The sequence below is a fragment of the Primulina eburnea genome, chromosome 7 (assembly GCF_022965805.1).
Source record: "Primulina eburnea isolate SZY01 chromosome 7, ASM2296580v1, whole genome shotgun sequence".
In the NCBI taxonomy this organism is placed as follows: domain Eukaryota; kingdom Viridiplantae; phylum Streptophyta; class Magnoliopsida; order Lamiales; family Gesneriaceae; genus Primulina; species Primulina eburnea.
This window is the reverse complement of record NC_133107.1, coordinates 16145994-16162734: the sequence shown is the minus strand read 5'-3', so window position 1 is coordinate 16162734 and position 16741 is coordinate 16145994. Positions and strand designations below refer to the sequence as shown.

The 16741-nt window shown below is 35.8% G+C and overlaps 1 long non-coding RNA gene and 1 pseudogene across 1 annotated transcript; both read right to left on the bottom strand.

Annotated features, from left to right (window-relative positions):
• Nucleotides 1–298: 298 nt before the first annotated feature.
• Nucleotides 299–3119, bottom strand: LOC140837275 (protein BCCIP homolog; annotated as a pseudogene).
• A 2238-nt stretch (nucleotides 3120–5357) lies between these two features.
• Nucleotides 5358–6435, bottom strand: LOC140836165 (uncharacterized). Its single transcript, XR_012118990.1, has 3 exons — nucleotides 6372–6435; nucleotides 5766–5979; nucleotides 5358–5672 (listed from the first exon to the last, which is right to left on the bottom strand). It is a non-coding gene; the product is annotated as an uncharacterized lncRNA (long non-coding RNA).
• Between the last annotated feature and the right edge of the window lie 10306 nt (nucleotides 6436–16741).

The following is a 16741-nucleotide window of genomic DNA, read 5'->3' as shown; positions in this document are numbered from 1 at the left end:
AACCGTCGCTATGTAGCGACGTTGAAAAGAAAACTGCCGCTATTATAGCGACGGATTGAATAAAACTGTCGCTAATTCATCCGTTTTTTTGTAGTGTATATTTATTATTTAATGTTAATAAAACTATTATATAAATTAATAATTAATAAAATAAGTAATATATGAAATAAAATAATTGTTCTTAATAAAAAAAATGAAATAATTTAAGAATATTTTTTTTCTAAAATTGAGTTTAGAGTTGACGGGACGAAAAACATTTTATATTTAATACGATCTAATGAGATTAAAAAAGGCCAAGTACAAACCTTGTTAAAGGAATCTTTAAACTAAGGAATAATTGAACTTGCCGCTATAACGAATAATGTGTACGAGTATCCCTACAAACTACTGAAATGATGAGTAATAAAAAGCTAATATTATGCCAAACAAAAAACCATGATAATTAAACATCAAAATTTCTGGCTCAAAGCCACTCCATGATATCAATCAGCCAGCACTTTGGAGTAGAGAATGACAAGGTACGCACTAATGACCTTCGGGTCTCAATTTTCAGCTATTCCTGGAATATCTTTTCGTTGATCCGATCATGAGGAGATACAACCGAATCCTGAATCTGACAGCTCTTATCAGAGACAATGACGAGATACAACCGAATCCTGAATCTGGCAGCTCTGATCATTGACAATGACAAGTTAGCAGACTGCACTTCTTGATTCCCCGAGAAATCAAATGACAAGAAAATTGCGAACCTGCTGGAAGGAAGGATTCATGGTACTGCGATTCGTCTATCAATGAGTGCAGCTGTTTTCTGAACATGCTGACTTTGTTGGCATCAACAACCATGGCCAAACCCATCAATCTATAGTTTTTAAGCTGCACTGACATGAGATTTAATAAAAAAACTGTTTTGGTAAAAAACCATGGAACAAACGAAAGGTCTAAAAACAATCAAATAGGGGAACTTAATGAATCAGTGGGACGTAATATGCATAATCTGCAATAATTTTAAGCACAAATTAAAACGATGACAAATACTGGTACTTGCCTCACTTGTGGTGACCTGCTGAGCATGTAAGGGAAAACAAAAGGACCATGAGCTAAGCTGCAGAAGATTTTAAAACGGTTGGGTGACCAGTATCAATGAGTAAAAGGCAATTGCAGAAAAATTAGAACTCCGGCACCTCGAGAAAAATTTCATCTTCAGGTTTAATATGTATCACGACTTCATCTCCATTTCTAGCTTTCCCTGCATTCTGGTCTGCATTCTTGTGCTATTGGCATTAGCAGTAAAGAAAAAATAATTATTGCTGATTTACAACAATTGTTTATCCGATTAATGATTATTTATTAAGCTCCTCCGAGAATATACCTTGTAACAAAAGATAAGTGCTAAATTGCTGAATGGCCAACACACAAAATAATTCAATTGAGCTTAACCATCATATTAACCTCGTCTTCAGTTGCCCATGCTATTTCATCGAAGAGAGCATCATAAAGGGGAGGCAACAACTGAGATGGAAGGTTAACCACGCGCTGAGAAACGATAATACCAACACCCAGTGCATGCTCTCCAAATAAAGATTTGAGGCTAGCTACCACGTCCTTCCCCTGACAGACTTCAAGAAGGTAATCCTTCAACTCAGTCAAACATTTGTTATTCTGCACTGAACCAAACCATTATATATATTAACCATGAATTGTTAAATTGCAAATAGAAGTGTTAAATTGAAGTTGATTAATGGACATCAACGACGTACTCCTGCAGCACGGCTTTTACAAGCTCGGTGAATGAAGCCAACTTAAAAGAAAATGTTGTTTTTAATGATTTTGTTATAATAATGGTGCTTGACTGAGCTTTTAGATTTGAAAAAACACTATTGGAAACTAAGATTATGTTTTTGATTCAACTTCTATTTGAAAAAAATTATGATTATATTTTCTCTGTTCTATCCAAACGCACAACTGCTTATGCTTCTTTATTTTTTAAGAAGACTTTAATCAATATTGCATTTAAGCCACTTGTTTCTGCTTTTAATTGACCCTATGTGACATGTCATAACACCAAAAGCAGATGATCAGCTTCAAAAATTCTTAAGAGACAAGAGAAGAACAATAAAAGGCAAAAAATTGAATATCAAAAAGTAGGTAGCTTGCCTTGTATCTTTCTAAACTAAGAGCTGTCACAACAGAATATACTCCGTCATCATCATCATTCTCTATCTTGACAACAGTTCCAACCGTTGGTTGTCCCAAGACCAAGTCGACAAAACCACTAAGATCCCATTGTTTATGGTCAAGATATGTTTGTAGCAGGACCTTAATTCCATGGAAGTCGCCAGGTTTTGGATCAAAGAAGACAAAATCTGCTTGCACAACTCCCTTCCCACACAAACAAATTATTTATTTGCACACGACTCAAAGGACACATTGTTCTAAATCATTTACTATCAACCACGAAAGGAATCAATGGTAATATGAAGGTGAAAATATAAGCAAACCTGAAATTCTTCATCCACGGAAATGTCTGACAGCTCAACTTTACCATTACCTAGGAACAGATGTTGGTTTCATAAAGGCCGACGGATAATAAATAAAAAATACCAGCTGAAACAACTAAAATTATGGGAAAAACCTACCAGAAGCACTTTGTACGTCTTTATTTCTTAACTTGATTTGTTGACTCTTGTTCTTGGCCTTCTTAGCACATGCAATCATAGCCATTGAACGAGCAAATGGAGAAAAGCTGAGCGGTCGATGTCTTAATGATTTATGACACCTCAATGGTTTCCGAGGCATTGTTTTAACAACTTGGATAATATAAGGCCAGGAGGAAAAGAGAAGGTAAGATATTTCACCAAGAAAGAATGACAAATGATGTATATACCGAATTTATGACATCAACATTCTTTTTAGGACAAGCGACAAGGTGGTTCAAAAATCAATATTCTTCTGTGTAGGACCGAGCGCTTGTCGATTTACCAAAAGCTATAGCTAGTAGTAATGGTGAAACTCAAATCTTTTAAACCGCACAGCAGCTCAAGCACCATAGTTCGATCGATCTACCAAGCAAGGACAATTATTGCACCCAACAATATCCCTCCCAATTGCACTCCTTGCGATCAATGGGAATCGAACCCGTGACCTTGGTTCTGATACCAATTGTAGGACCGAGCGTTTACAGCTTTACCAAAAGCTATAGCTGGTGGTAATTGTGCAACTCAAATCTTTTAAACCGCACAGCAGCTGAAGCACCATGGTTCGATCACTCTACCAAGCAAGGACAATTATTGCACCCAACATTGTGCCTCAAAAGGACACATTTAAAAGTAATTTAAAGTACATAACTCTATAATAAACTAATACTGCAAACTTTGAAGTTAATGCCACTCACTTTTTTCAGCCAAACCAATGTTCAAAATTCAAATAGCCTCTGTTCATTCAGCTGTACAGCAACCAACCCAACAAAATCAAAAATATTTTGTAAATTTAAAAGTATTATTTAAATAATTACTCAAAACAGAGAACTTTATACTATGATAGTTTACCCTTGACCTAGTAAAAAAATTTAATCCTTCACCTATTAAAAAATACTCTACTTTTTCAAGAACCTAGATGTCATGTTGTATAAACAAATCAATATTAATCAAACAACATCAAAACAATATGTTAGAGTAAATGCCCTGCAAGCCAACGGTTGGCTAGGAAATTTATTGACTCAAGTGAAATAAACAATCTTTATTTTAATATAATTTAACTTTTAATGGTTTCGTTATACTTTATCTGTATACTCATTCAAGCAGCATAGATAAAGTCCTTGATTATGCTTTAATACAAATGAATCGTAATTCGATGTTGAAACTCATTTGTAAACACTTGGCCGAAATTCTTTGATAGGAGAGGGGAGAGTTTTCGAAAATCCTTAGGAGATGGAGGCTAGGGTTTTCAAAAATTATGAATGAATTAAATTAAACTCTAAGCCTAATATACATATATATAAGCTTAGGACCCATTAACTTAATTAAATATTTAATGGGCTTAATCAATTAATTATTCTAGTCCAACTAGTTTAATTAATTAATTAATCTTTTAAAGTCCAATTAAGATCCTTAATAATATGTATGTTGATCTTGTACTCCTACAAGCTCATTATACATATACTCATTACATTTAATTTAATTCATTTATAAATTCAACATTTGAATTTAATATTTAAATTATAAATTCAACTCCTTGAATTTATCACCTCCAAAATTTAATATTTAATAAACTCAACTTTTGAGCTTAATAAATTAAATCCTCAAATTTTATAAATTCAACTCTTTGAATTTATTCTCTCCAAATTTCATAAATTCAACTTCTTGAATTTACTATCTTATAAATTCAACTCCTTGAATTTATTTTCTCAAAATTTAATTATCATAAATTCAACTCCTTGAATTTACTATATCATAATATAAATTCAACTCCTTGAATTTATTCTCTCAACGGAAATAAACGATCCAGTGCTTGTGTGACCCTCAATGGTTCAGGGATACAGCTAGCCGTGGGTTCACAACTCTTTGTGATTCAGGACATAATCCTTTATTCGGGCTTACCCTAGTTAGCCCCATTCTTTTCATCAACACCTTGATTAAGAATGTCAGAACTCATTTCTGATTGCACCCATCGGATCATGGTAAGAGCGTCTAGTAGCATCGCCCCATGATCCCCTAGGTATCACTGATAGTGCCTGCAAGAACCAGTCGATTATGATTAACGTACAGTACGGTCCCTTCATCTCATATATTCTGATCGAATCTGCAACCATTGGTTCATCGAGGGTTGCATATTAATTCGATAACTATGTGATAACTATAATAGTGGCATCGCGTGTACTATTTGGAGAACTCCTTCTCCAAGGTACATCTCGTACTCTGGCCAGAGATTCCATGCACTATTATTTCATTAGATCACATAGGATAATATCCACACCCGTAGGTGAGCGGTGAATCCCCGACTACAATGCACTGGCTCCTATATGTGTCGCAACTGTACCCAACCTCGCCACCTGATGACTCTCCTGGAGCCGGTAAACGAGTCAAAGCACAGCCCTAGCATATAGAGCCTCAGTGTTGTCCCGGGTCGTAAGGACTAATGGTGTACAATCATAACCACGAACTTATCCTCTCGATGAATGATAACCACTTGGAAAGTCCGAGGGAGCGTTGTTCGGTATAATAATCATATATTATAGTAATTATATATATATATATATATATATATATGTTCGTATATAACTTATACGAATATAACTGAATTTTACGAGAATGAATTAAAAAAAAATCGAAATTCAGAAGAAAAAAAAAATTAGTTTTCCTTTAAAAAAAAAATAGTTTTAAGCTTACGATATAATAGATCAAATAAAATCAACAAAGCTAAAAGTGGGCCTAAAATAAAGATACATTTTGATGAATAATTTTTTATAAAAAAAGATTTACTTTGCTCTTAGAATTAGTTCACCTTATGTCATGTGATTTTCTTTTAGACTACATTCTCTTAGAAATGTAGTGAACATGTGAAGTCTAATTACCTGTTTAGAAATAAACTGTTTAATCTCGTCCTCGGAAAGGGCCGATCCATTTGATCTCACAACAAAGGCGACCGGAACTTCTCCCGCGGCTTCATCTTTCATGCTGCAAATTCAAATAAACCCCCATATTTGCTTATCAACTCTACTTCTTCATTAATATATTGCACGTAACATATACAACATATTAACGACTTACGGGACGACGGCCGCGTCGGAAATGCAAGGGTGGTTGAGGAGTATCGCTTCGAGTTCGGCTGGTGCCACTTGAAATCCTTTGTACTTAATTATTTCTTTCAATCGATCGACGATAAACAATTCGTCGTCTGCATCGATGAACCCGATGTCGCCTGTGTGTAGCCATCCCTCTTTATCTATTGTCTTCTTGGTAGATTCCGGATCATTCAAATACCCTGAATTAATAACGATACAAAATTGGATCAATCACATCTTATCGCATCTAATTTTTTAGATTGAACGATACCCTACATAAAATAATGTTAAAACAATTAATGGGATTGGGTAAAAATATATATCACCAACCCATAGGTTAGTGTTGATTCAACACTTTTTAAACTAAAGTTTGTGGGGGCAGCTGAAGTATGACATTTATATTGGTGGTGGTGGTCGTTGGAGGTTGCACAAAGGCAAATGAGACCTTTTTCCGGATCTTGCTATGATTTGCGGGTTGGATTTTTTTTTTATATATATATATTTAGTATAGTTGTTTCGTCACAAAGTAACAGTAAGCATATTATATAAAATAGAATGAATTATTTTTTTTTTAAAATGTAGAGGAATGGACCTTTCATGATTTGATCGCCTCTGATGCAGATTTCACCAGGCTGGTTGCGTCCTAGAGAAAGTCCTGCAGAAACAAAGTGTTCCTTTCAATATTTACGCAATCAATTTCATTTCAAAAACCAAAAGAAACAAAGAGAAGAATTTTAATATTTTATTTTATCTTTTTTAAGGGAAAAAATTGTTATCTAATAAATATATTGCCTAAATTTATTCACCATGCAGAAACCAAATAAATATTTGTTGACTATCGTCATTAAAAAAGAAGTCCGTTACTAATTTGAAATAATTTTACGATAATCGCCGCACGTGTCCATCAAATACTGACGTCCTCGTCTCTTTTTCTACGGGTTTTGTCTTCTTTTCAAATGTAAATCAAATCGATCATCGAGGTTTTCTGTTCAAACAATGTAATTGGTAACGTAGCAAAGGTGATTAAATTACAATTTTGATGGTCCTTTATTTAATATAAACTATAAATAATATATATATATATATATATATATATATAATTCTATGTTAAAATTAATAATTTCCTGCCCTAATGTAATATGTTATAAAAGAAAATACTTATTGGTTTTAGAATAAAAATACCCAATTAAAATTTAATTTCTTGACTTTTCGAATCCTTGTTATAGTTCAAATTCAATCTATATTTAATACATTTAAATGAGAGATGAGGACATCAACGATGTACTCCTGCAGCACGGCTTTTACAAGCTCGGTGAAGGAAGCCAACTTAAAAGAAAATGTTGTTTTTAATGATTTTGTTATAATAATGGTGCTTGACTGAGCTTTTAGATTTGAAAAAACACTATTGGAAACTAAGATTATGTTTTTGATTCAACTTCTCTTTGAAAAAAATTATAATTCTATTTTCTCTGTTCTATCCAAACGCACAACTGCTTATGCTTTTTTATTTTTTTATTTTTTAAGAAGACTTTTGTAGAACCCGTAAATTAGACTACATATAAGTCATGTATTGTAACGCCCCGAAAATTTAAAAGTCCACGAAAACCACATGCATTAAATTATTAAATTCTCCTGTATTTTAATTAAATGTTTTAATTGCCTTAATTAATTATATTGTGCTTATTTACATGTTTAAAATATATTTTCTACATAATTGCATTAAAATGTATTTTTAAAGGTTATTCGAGTTGCGATCGAGGAACGGAGACCGATGGCTGAAAAATTGTAAAATGTTTTTATTAAATAATTTTTTTTAATTAAGGGTGATGCTTTTTCTTATTTTTTGAAAATATTGGGTTTTTTAGTGATTTTATACGCCGGGACGTAAATTTTATCGGTGTTGGCTTTTCAACAAAAATGCGAATGTTTTCGCAAACCGGCTAATAAATTCACAAATTATTTAAAAGAAAAACCTTGATATATTTTATTAAATCCTAATTAAAACTAGTGGGCTTAATTAGGGGCTTAATAGGCCTAAAGCCTATTTAGTTGTTTAATTAGTATTTAAAAACCTAGAAACCCTTTTCTTTGCATCACAACTTCAGGCCTCACAATTTTAAAAATTCAGAACTCTCCCCAAACCCTCCCACCAGCTTTTTACACGGCACACACAATTAAATTGAGGGAAAAACATCAAAGGTTTGCAAGGAAATTCAAGCCATCGTCTCTTCATCGCCTTTCTTCGTCGTCAACGATTTTTCGTGCGTTTAAAACGCAAAGGCACGCCATATTTCTTTCTTTCAAACATCTATCACACCATAATATTTATTTGATCATGATTTGAAAGAAAACATGACACACAAATTTATTTTCGTAACTATGTGTATATAGGTGTCAAACTTGTGTTATTTGATTCCAAAATCATGTTTTATGTTGTTCAAGGGACTGCCATGGTTAGGGTATGGATTAAGCATGTTTTTACACGAGTTAGGGTCCAAATAACACAACCAAAACGTTGCAAAAAATTAAAAAGAACAAAGCTGGAACAAGGGATAAGAGGCAACCGTGAGTATGGTTTGGGTTTTGTAAGGTGGAAGGTTCGGTTGTTTCGCATGGTCCAGTGGGGCTTGTCCAGGACTGTCAGGGGCTCGAAGAGGGTCAGGGGAGAGGGTCTAGTAGAGTCCTAGCACGGCTAGGACACGAGGGAAACGCTAGGGAAGAGTCCACGGCAGTAGGGACTCCTCTCCTTGCGCGAACAGGTGGGTATCGGGCTGGGGGGCTCTGGGCTCGGTTGAGGGCTGGCTAGGTGGTCTAGACGGTGGTCAAGGATGGTCGAGTGAAGGTCAGGAAGGGCTGGGCTCCGTGGTTGGGGCCCTAGCAGCAAAGACGCAAGATACGTGAGTTGTGGCAGCAAGTTAAGGCGAGGGGGCTGCTTCTGGTTAGGGTCTTCGTTGCTGAGTTCCAGGGCTTGGGTTGGCCTGGGCTTGGGTTAGGCGTGGTCTAGGGAAGGTCAGGGTCATGAGTGGTCAAGTGGTTGAGGGCTGGGAGAAGTCCTAGACTAGTTAGGAGTCTTATGGGCCATGGGAGACTCACGCTTGAATCGTGCAGAAATTGGGGTGAGTTTCCAGCAAGTTTTTGGTCGGGCCAGGGCTTGTTTTTCGGGCTGGGCTTGGTCAGTAGGGTCCCTAGGTGGGTTGGCTAGGTTTTGGCTCAAGGTGGCTCGGGCGTGCCTCGAGTAAATTAGAAGATGCCTCGGTGCGTTCGGTAGGGTGTCATATTTCGAAAATAAAGAACTAAAAAATGATCCAAGGGTCCACAGGGGTGGCTCACAACTTGGAAGGGTAGAATAAATCATAAAAAGGTTATGTTTAAAATTTGAGATCAAAATAATGAGTTTTTGGTATTTTTCGGGATTTAATCGCCGCACGAAACGCTAATTAACGAGTTAATTGAAAAGCCTAGTTTTAAGCCTTATAAAATTATGAAAAATTATATTTAAGCTTAAATAATATTAGAATTCTAAGTTTATAGTTTGGAAATTTTATATTAAGGTTTGGTTTAATTCGGGATTAAAACGCATTAATATGTTATAGATAAAGATTAATTTAAAAGTCATCGAATTATGTCAAATAAAAAATGGGAAAATTCATGTAAGCTTAACAATTATTTGGGACATGTTAGAGTCAATGAAATCAAGAAAAAGTCAAATTCGAGGAATTTTACGTCTAGGGGTAAAACGATCTTTTTACACCTAGAAATTAGTAAAGGTCATGGCAGTGCCCAAAATGCTGTTTTTATTCAAATATGATTATTTTTATATGTTTATGAATTTCCCATGATTTAAGTATGATTTTTAAATGTCTAAGGGATTTTACGATTTTAAGAAGACATTTAAAATACATGTTGCATGCTTGGTTTCAAAATGAAAATGTAAATATTATTCACGATTTTTATAAAGTGATGTGAATGAAAAATGTTGAAGGAAGTGAAGTGATTGTGAATAATTCGTTAATAATGGCGACGTCGTGAGGGTGATGGTCCCAGTGGGAGCCCGACGATCGTGTTTCCATTATTACGAATATGAGGTTATGATGATTTGAGGTTTGAGGTAAGAATGAGAATGTCGTGAGGGGAGAAGGCCCCAGAGGGAGCCCATTTATGGGAAAAGGCCTCAGAGGGAGCCCCGATGATCGTATTTCTATTCGATAATGATAGGCCAAGGCTCAGTTGACCGGTGAGAGTGTCGCTGATGTCCCCGCCGCCCAGTACTGTGGTTTTATGTAGATGGATCCATCGTCATGTCATGTCATGTTGAGGAAAGTCACAATTAACGATCTGAATTCAACAAAGGAAAAAATGAAAAATGTTTATGATCATGAAAAATGTTTTATGTCATGTCATGTTGAGGAAAAAGGAAAAAGGTTAAGGTTTATGAAATGCATCATGAAAATGTTTATGTTTAAATTTATGCATCTTCATGAAAACGATATTTTAAGTACAAGTATTTTTCACTGTTATATGTTGACTGTATTACGTATTATTTGTTATAAAGATTATGGTGTGTTGAGTCTTTAGACTCACTAGGTGTGATGGATGCAGGTGAGGTTGAGGGAGGTCTTGACGGATGATTTGACTGGACTGATGGCGCACACAACCCGAGGACCAGCGCTACTATTTTTCCGCATTTACGTTTATGGTTCATGATTTAAGCTAAAGATTTTACGACTTTGTATTTATGTTTTGTGAAATAATAGTATGGGCTTTATTTCTCCAAGGTATAGTGGGTTGTTTTATTTAAAAATGATCTCCAAAATATTTTATGAAAATATTTTTATGTATGGTAAGGGTTCGGCCGATTTAGTGAGGTTTTTTTTAAAAAAAATTTCTAGTACTTTTAAAGCAATAAAAAGGGCAGACGTTTCAGTTGGTATCAGAGCAATGGTTCTGTGAAGGGTTGTGCCACCATCAGTGCCGAGAAGATCAGTCGTCAAGCCTCAAATTTGTAAGTTTACATGCTTTATATGATTTTATGATGTTACCATGCATTATTATATGGATTATGTGTTTACGTCGCATGTTTAATAGTTTTATGATAAGTTATGATTTATATGCTTGGAATTTTTATAAGTGATACGATATGAAATGAAAAATTATTTTATTTTATCGAATGTTGGTTTGGTGGTGGAATTAGACGATGTTGATTTTTGGGTTCTGGTATTGACGTTCTACTTTTTGGGCTATAAGTTAATCGTGAATATTATGAATGTTTTATGGGACACGTAGATTTTTCTAAGAAAATACTGATGATTCATGGTTATTAGTTGAATTAATTTTTGGGAATTAGACATAAGGAATAATTATTCGAGGATTGCAACGACTTTGAGAATAAGAAAATAGATAAATTGGGATTTTAAGTTGATGAAAAGTAAGATTGGTTATAGAAATTTATTTTTGGGTAAATAAGTTTAAGCTTATTGAAATAATGTCATGGGAAAACTGTAGAAGAAAATTAAGAATACCGAGAATTTATGGGTTAACTGTATGATTTTTGAAATTAAGGACCAATTAAGATAATTTTGAGGAACTAAGAATTAATTTGGTGAATATTAAGGAATTTGAGGACTAGTTTAGCATTAAACGATAGTTAAATGGTTTAAATAATAATAATTTTGATGATTTAGACTTTTAAGAATATTTAAAACCTTGGGATATCTTGGTTATAGTGTTATAAGGAATGTTGATCATGGGTTTTTAAGGATGAATCAATACTAAGGTTGAAAAATCTAAGAATTTGAAGGTGAGATTGGGATTTAATATTGAAATTTGATAAGTTGATTAATATTTTGGGTATAAAATAAGGAAAATAATATACGATAACTATGGCACTCCATCTTTTACTATTGAGAATCGTAAGAAAAATTTAAATTCGAGGTTATAATAGTAAAAACACTAAGTATTTGGGTCTTTTTAAGTAGCGATTTGAAAATAAGGATTTAAGAAGGAAAATTTAATTGGGATAAAGAGACGTAAGGACATTCTAGAGTTTAAGTTCTATCAGAGTAAGCGCAGCGGAAGTGTGGATTTTTGGGATACTAAAACTAAGTCTAAACTTTGGGTTATTAAGGATACGCGAATTTCGAGGACGAAATTCAATTTAAGGGAGGAAGATTGTAACGCCCCGAAAATTTATAGTCCACGAAAACCAGATGCATGCAATTATTAAATTCTCCTGTATTTTAATTAAATGTTTTAATTGCCTTAATTAATTATATTGTGTGATAAAGTGCAAGATTTGCACTTAATTTATATTAGAATCCATTTTGAATTATACTGGTGTTGAACAGAATTATGCGTTTTTTGGTTTGTTTTTGTTGTCATTTCAGGAATGGAAAAATAATTGAAGACGAAACCAAGTGGACCAAGAAATCATAAACCGAGCCGCGAGTACAACCATTGCCAAGACCAGAAGGGCGCGCGGTCGCACCACATCAAGCGCTACCGCGCGCGCATACATGAAAAAACTCGGCAGGGGCTTGCGCGCGGCCGCGCGACACCTCGCGCACCAGCACGCGCACATGCATGACCAGAACCTCGCGCGCGCCAGCGCAAGATCACGCGCAGCCACGCGTACACAGATGAAGCAAATGGACAGAACCTCATGAGCGCCCGCGCGAGATCGCGCGCACCCGCGCGCACACACGTATGGCCAGAGGAGCAGCACCGAGCGCGCCACCGCGCCAAGCTGCATCGAGAAAAAAATATAAAGCGCGATCGTCTAGGTCAGAAAGGGAGTTAGCCGTTTTGGACGAAAATACACCATCTTGGGACGGGAAAATAAGCGAGAGACGGAGCGCATACACAGGACGAAGATTCAGAGTGTGAAGAATAGCCACAACTACGAAGAACGACGGATCTGGGGACAGAGACGACGCTTCGGATTTGTTATCTTTTCCTTTGTTTCTTTATTTTTGTTGGAAACGAAATTCCGGCGTTTGACAAGAGATTTACCAACTGAATCCAGCAACTGAATTTACTAACTGATCGACGTAACTGAACACGTCATCAGTCAACTGATCCCTATTCCATCGTCAACTGATCTTTACCAGATGATCTCTCAGCTGTACACGTCATCAGTTGAAAGCGACAACCGACAAATAGTACAGCTATCTGCAACTGGTAGTGGCTCGCCGCATTTCAGAATGAACAGTGTACGACTGTCAGAATATATCGACGTGGCAATCAACGGTTAGAATATTCAAATATCTTTAATGTTACCGTTGAGAGGGAAGCCTATAAATAGTCGAAGACAGCAACTGAAGAAGAATTCGACTCTCAGTTATTTTATCTCACTTGCTGTTACGCTGAAAAAATATCCATTCACATTCAGAAATCAAGCTCACGCTTATCAGTTATATCAGTAGTATTCTAGACTACGCTCTTGAGCTTATATAGCACTTTGTAATCGATTGATAAATTCTATAAGTTGTGCTAAGATCAGTTACGATCTGTAAAAGCGTTGTATACTAAGAGTTTCAGTATTGGCAAAGTGATAAGTCCAAACTGAAGTGGGTCTGTACACCTTTTTGTATTTGATCAAAGTCTTTTAGTGAATATCCTATTTGCGTGATAGAAGTGGTGAAGTAAGAGTTATTCAAGTCTCCGAACATCCAGAAATAAATTGTGGTTTTATTACTTTCAGTTATCATTTTCAGTTAGATACTCTATCTTTCAGTCAGTTAGTTTTTCGCAACTGTTTATTTAGTTTAACTGATTGTTGTTGACCGAAAGGATATTTTAGATTCAGTTTGTAATACAACTGAAATCAGTTTGTCGAAGAATAATTTTAATCAAGCAGTGTTTATTCAACCCCCGTTCTAAAAACTCTTCACCCGTTTCATCGATCCTTTCAAGTGGTATCAGAGCTTGTCATATCCTTTCAAAGAATATCTATACTCAAATCGCTCACTATGTCTTCATTCAACAAGATTCCTATGTTCTCCAGAGAAGATTTCGACGATTGGAAAATAAGGATGCAGGCTCATCTAGCTGCACATGATGATGACATGTGGTACCTTATAACTGACGGACCCATGAAGATTTTGAAAGCCAACACAGCAGTTGCAATCACAGATGGGGCACCTCACCGTATTGAAAAGCCCATAGATGAATGGACTGTTGAAGACAAGAGAAAAGCTAATTTGGATAATGTAGCAAAAGACATATTGTACAAAACATTGGACAAAGTGACGTTCAGTAAAATCAAGATGTGCAAAACAACCAAAGAGATTTGGGAGAAATTAATCCAGCTTTGCGAAGGCAATGAACAAACCAAAGAAAACAAGCTATCTGTTGCTGTACAAAAGTTCGATAACATCAGAATGAAAATTGGAGAAACAATGCATGAATATGATGAAAGAACTAGCTGCATCATCAACGAACTACATGCACTTGGAAAAGTGTATACCAATAAAGAAGTAGCATTGAAGGTTATCAGAGGTCTTCCCAAAGAATGGGATGTGAAAACCATGGCTATGAGGGAGTCTAAAGATCTGAACAAAGTTGAACTCCATGATCTGTTCGCTGACTTAAAAGCATATGAGTTTGAACTGCAAACTTGAGAAGGAGAACCATCTACCCCAGCAACAACTACTGCCTTAGCTGCTGTAAGATCAGAACCAACTGGTTCAGTTGAGAAAGCTGCAGATCAATTAAGCAATGACGCCATGTCATTGTTCATCAGAAAATTCGGAAGATTCATGAGGAAGAATCAAGGGAATTTTCAGAAGCAGTACCAAAGAAACAATCCCAGAGAAGAGTCCAATGCATGCTACAACTGTGGCAAACCTGGTAATTTTATTGCTGACTGTCCCCAGCCTAAAAAGATAGTCAAGTTTCAACTGAAAGAAAGAAGAAAGTGTATGAGTATAAGAGGAGATCTAAGGACGATAAGAAGCCTTACAGAAAGAAGCATGAAGTACTCCTAGCTGAGGATAGCAAAGCCAAATTGGCAGAGACTGACAGCGAAGAGTCAGAACCAGAAACCTCTTGTAGCTCTAGTGAAGATGAGGAAGAAGTGAAGTGCTTGATGGCTGATGACACAGAAGTTCAATCAAGCAGCCAACAGGTATTTGACTTCAGCTCAACTGATGTCACAAGAGAGGAACTTATTTCGACTCTTCATGACATGGTTAGTGAATATCAAAAGCTTGCCTTATCATTTGAAAAGGCCAGAGTAGAGCAAACTGATCCCTCTGACAATAAGACAACAACTGATATATCAGTTGAGATGTTGAGTCTAAAAAGGGAGATTGCCGAACTCAATACTGAAAGGAGCAAGAATCAATTAATGATTAAAAAGTTAATGCTTGAAAATACAAAGCAAACTGAGCTCATTCAGGCTTGGAATAAATCATCCGTTGCATTGACTGATATACAGAACTCTCAGAAATCATTTATTGATAAAACTGGCTTAGGGTTCAGTAACCAGGATGAAATACCTTCCAAAGATATTCAACCAAAACTAAATATGGACAAAGGGAAATATATTCACTTTGTCAAATCAGTTATGGTACAAGAACAAGCTGAGCCGAGTAAACTGATTGAACAGCCAACTCACAATATGAGCAAGGGCAAAAGATGTGGTATTGGTTATAGCCCAAGAGTTGTGACTGAATCACGAAGTCAGCCACCAAAATTTTTCAGCAAAAATTATTCAAATGACTATTCAAACTACTATAACAGCAAGCCAGTTCAGAAAAGATACTGGCTCAACAATCAGTCGAAGAAGGGCAAATCACATGTTATATCTTCTGCACACCATACATCACACACACACAGACCGGGAAAGACAATTTGGAATACAGCAACTGGACAGTCAGTAAGACTGATCCAAGTTTGGATTCCTAAAGGACTAATCAACTTTGGACCCAAATAGAAAAGGGTACCACAATCTTATCTTATGTTTGATTGCAGGTAATAGGTACAAGCATTGGATCTATATGGTATTTGGACAGTGGATGTTCACGCCACATGACAGGAGATTCAAATTTATTAACTCAACTGATCAAGTACACTGGAGCAAACATCAGTTTTGAAGATAATTCTAAAGATAAAACTGTGGGTAAGGGTAAGCTTATCCATGGTAATTTCACCATTAATGATGTTTTATTAGTTGAGAATCTCAGGTATAATCTGATCAGTATCAGTCAGTTATGCGATAATGGATTCTCAGTTCAGTTTGACAAACATTCTTGTTCAGTAAAAAACTCAACTGAAGAGATCATCCTAACTGGTAAAAGGTGTGGAAACACTTACAAAGTCAGCTGGAATGATCAACCTTATGCACCAGTATGTTTTATTGCCTCAAAATCTTCTAAAAACTGGTTGTGGCATAAGAGATTGAACCACCTAAATTTCAAATCTATTGCATATTTGAGTAACCACGATCTTGTTACTGGATTGCCCAAAATGGATTTTATCAAAGACAAAATTTGCTCAGCATGTCAGTTTGGTAAACAAATCAAATCCTCTTTTAAGAACAAGGGTCGTAAATCTTCTTCCCGATGCTTAGAATTGTTACATATGGATCTATTTGGTCCTATACCAGTCATGAGCTTAGGGGGAATGAAATACACATTGGTGGTTGTAGACGATTTTTCAAGATTTACTTGGGTTATATTTCTCAAGTCCAAAGACCAAACTGCTGCTCAACTGATTAAGCTTTTCAAAAGATTATTAAATGAAAAATCAGTTGGAATTGATAGAATCAGGTCTGATCAAGGAACTGAATTTATCAATCAAATTCTTTCAAATTATTTAGAGAATATCGGAATCAAGCATGAGCTCTCAGCAGCCAGAACTCCTCAGCAAAATGGTGTAGCTGAAAGGAGAAATCGGACCCTCAAAGAGGCCGCTAGAACAATGCTTGCTGATTCCTCTATCTCTCAAAGGTTTTGGCCAGAG